We start from the raw sequence: 4,152 nt of genomic DNA on the forward strand, positions 1-4,152 counted from the left end.
TACTTCATGGTTACAGAGGTCAGAAGTCCTAAAATCAAGGTGTCAGCAAGGCTGTATTCCTTCTGGAGGCTCTAAGAGTGAATTCATTTCCCTGCTTTTTCCAGCTTCTGGAATTGCCTGAGTTCCTTGGCTCATGGCCCCTTCCTCCACCTTCAAGACCAGCTATGCAACATCTTCAATACTCTGACTGCGACCCCTGCTCCTGTCATTGCATTGTGCTCTCTCCTTCTCCTTCTGCTATCATATCACCTTCTCCGACTCTGACCCTGTGACCTCCCTCTTCTGAGAACCCTTGTAATGACATTGGGCTCATCCAGCTGATCCTGGAAAATCTCCCTGTCTCAAGATCCTTAACTTCATCACATCTGTAAAAGTCTCTTTTCCATGTAAGATAACATATTCACAGGTTCCAGAGATTAGGATATGGACATCTTTGGTGAGGCCATTACTCTGTTGACCGCGGTGGGAAATAAAGAAATGATGGGAGAAAACTTCCCAGAACTAAAAAAGGGGGAAAAGTTTTAAAATTAAAAGCTCTTCTGAGTTGCTTAATAGAATGACTGAGAAAAGATCAACACCTGGGAACTCTATCATGCATATTTAGAAAAATAAGGAGGAAATCCTAAAGGCCGCCTCGGAGAGGGAGGGTTACATGTCATTGGCAGAGGAAGATCAGCAGCTTGGTGCGCTAATGAGAAATAGAAGGTGTCCTTCAAGGCTTAAGGGGAAATTATCTTGATGCTACAATGAAGACATATGTGTATATATATTTCATACAAGAAAAGACTGTGAAAGTTGACCTCCCATGGACTTATTCTGAGACAGTATACCTTGAAGTGTACTCTGGCCCCAAGAAAATGAAATCAAGAAAAAGAAAAATCAGGACTTCCCCAAACTGTAGAGGTAAATCGGTACTACAGTGAGAAGAAATTCTATACCAGCTATTCAAAGACGACTCAGTAGTAGGAAATCTACTATTAAAATTGATCACATTAATAAGCTGAAGGAGAAAAATAATGATATGGTTATCTCCACTAATGCCAAGAAAGTCTTTGAAAAAATTCAGCACACATTTATACTTACAGTCTTGAAAAAAAAATGAATGGGTTTTTCCTTACCAGGTTGACATATATACACCTCAGTCCTAAAGCTGGTGTTTTAATTAATGGGGAAACACTAGAAACATTCCTATTAAGGTCAGGAACAAGGCAAGTATACTTCCACTATTATTTAACATAATTGCTTATGCAAATCAGATAAGAGAAAATGATTGGACGCATAAAAATTGGAAAAGGAGTAGAACTATCTCTACTTGAAGATGACAAGACAGTATATCTAGAGAGAAAATCCTGGAGAACTGTTGGTAAAACCACCTCAAAGAATAAAGGAATTCTACAAGACAGCAGGTTGTAAAATTAGCACATAGAAATTAATAGGCTCCTATGTTACATATAACATATAATTTGTACAAATAAAGGAAAAAATTGAAATGAATCCTATCAGATACTCAGAAGGGAGACTGGGGAGACCCTGTGATGGCTTCCTAGTGATGCAGGGCACTTCTCCCCTATCCTCCTCCCCTCCCCTCACCCCTCCTCAATGGGAAAAAAGTCCTAAACTACAAGAATGGAGAAGGGCAGCAAACAGTGTCACCCTTACAGTACTGAAGAAAACTGATTACAGCTGGGGAAGGGAATAGAAACAAACCTTCTGCCCCTTGGGAAAGGGCAGGAAACATGTGGGCCCAGAACTACAGCTGGAGGAGCACATCCCCAAGACCCAGAGACCCAGCGCCTGCCTAGGACTGAGGCTTAAAAAGAATGCTGGAGAATGTCCCGATGTGTGCTACCTCCCCCTCCCAGCTAAGAAATACCAAGTGAAAATAGCAACGGAATACTGCTTGGGAAGCTGCCCAAGAGGCAGAGGTCTCTGCCGCATAGAACTGGAAACCCAATGCTGAGGGTGGAACAGACAGTGAAGTCAAATCTCAACAAAAGAGCCCCCACCCTAAACACAATGTATCCTAGAAGAATTTAAAACCTGTTATGCCATGAGGGCAACAATGGCAACAGTAAAGCCCAAACCCAGTCTGGCTCCTGACGGAATTAATAGAACCCCTAGCAGAAGGACCTAGCAGAAGGAAAGACGTGCTCATTTCCAAGCACAAAATGTATGTATCTCAATCTCTATTGTCAAATGTCTGTGTTTTAACAAAAAATTATGAACCATATGATAAAGCAAGAAAAAAAATACAACCCCAAGAGACAAAGCAACCAACAGACCAAACAGATATGATGCAGATGTTGGAACTATCTCATAGGGAATTTAAAATAACAATGATTAATATGTTAAAATCTCTTAAGGAAAATTTAGCTACACTGAAGATTGGATGGATAATTTTAGCAGAGAAATGAAAACTATATGAAAGAATGGATGGAAATGCTAGAAATGAAAATCAGAGTTACAAAGATGAAGGATGCCTTCAACTGGCTCATCAATAGAGGAGATACAACCAAGGTAAGAGTCAAGGTGAGGTTGAAAGTAAGTCAATGAAAACATAAAGAGAAAACAAGAGGAACCAAACCAAACCAAACCAAACAAAACAGTGCATCAAAAGCTATGGGACAATACCAAATGGAATCCTAAAAGAAGAAAAAGAGAATAGAAGAGAAGAAATATTTGAAAAATATTGGCTGATATTTTTACAAAGTTAATGACGGACATCAAACCATAGATCCAAGAAGCTTAGAGAATGCCAAACAGGATAAATGAAAGAAAGAAAAGAAAAGGGCAAGGGGAAAGAGAGGGGAGGGGGGAGGGAAGGGAAGGAAGGAAAAAAAGGAAAGGAGAAGAGGAGGAAGGAAAAAAAGAAAAGAAAAGAAGCCATTCTTATACATAGCATGTTCAAATTGCTGAAAACAAAGAAAAAGAAAGGAAAAAACTTTCCAATAAAGAAAACTTTATGCTCAGATGTGTTTGCTGATGAATTCCATTAAATATTTAAGGAAGAAATAATAATACCAATTCTACACAATCTCTTCCAAAAAAGCAGAAAAGGAGGCAACATTTCCCAATTCACTTTATAAGCCCAATATTACACTGATACCACATCGAGATAGAGGCAGTACAAGAAGAGAAAACTACAGGTTGATATCCCTTGTGATTATAGAGACAACAATACATCACAACCGAGAGGAGTTTGTCCCCACAATGCAGAGCTAGATCAACATTTGAGGTTTGATCAATATAATTCACCTTATTGGGGCACCTGGGTGGCTCAGTCAGTTAAGCATCTCCAGGGTCCTGGGATCCAACCCCATGTCAGGCTCTCCGCTCAGCAGGGAGTCTGCTTCTCTCTCTCCTTCAGCCCTTCTACACCATTCATGCTCTCTCTCTCTCAAATAAATTAATAAATCTTAAAAAAAATATAGTTCACCTTATTTAGAAGCTTAACAAAACAAAGAATTTAAAAATTTTAAAAAGAAAAATAAATACAAAAAGAAAACCATATGCTCCACTCGATAAAAGTATAAGAAGCACTTCCCAGTATTCAACATCTGTTTAAAATGAAAAAACAAATTTTCAGTGAACAAGGAATAAATGGGAACTTTCTTAACATGAAAAGGGCATGCACGAAAACAAACAAATGAACAGACAAAGCCACCGAGAGCTAGCAAATATTTAATTGTGAAAAACTGAACGCATCTCCCATAGGATCAAAAACAAAGCAATGATGTGTTCTCTTATTACTCTTATTCAACATTGCACTGGAAATCCCAACCACTGTAACATGACAACAACAACAACAGCAACAACAGCAACAGCTACAACAACAAAAAGAAAGAAAAGACACATAGGTTGGACAGGAAGAATTTGCCTTTATTTGCCAATGACACAACTGAATATGTAGAAAACTCCAAAGAATCTACCAAAAAAAAAAAAAAAAACCCACCCCCAAACCAAACAAAACCAAAACCAAAAACCTTCTAGAATTAATACAGGGGTTTAGTTAGGCTATAAGATACAAACTCAGTATACAAAAATCAATTGTATTTTTGTATTGTATTCAATTATATTTCAATTGTATCGCATACTAACACTGTACAATTGGAACTAAATTTTTTTCAGGTTACCATTTCAAAAAACACACAC

This window comes from Ursus americanus, chromosome 28 (assembly GCF_024610735.1).
Source record: "Ursus americanus isolate L20-20 chromosome 28, mUrsAme1.1.p, whole genome shotgun sequence".
NCBI classification, from domain to species: Eukaryota; Metazoa; Chordata; class Mammalia; order Carnivora; family Ursidae; genus Ursus; species Ursus americanus.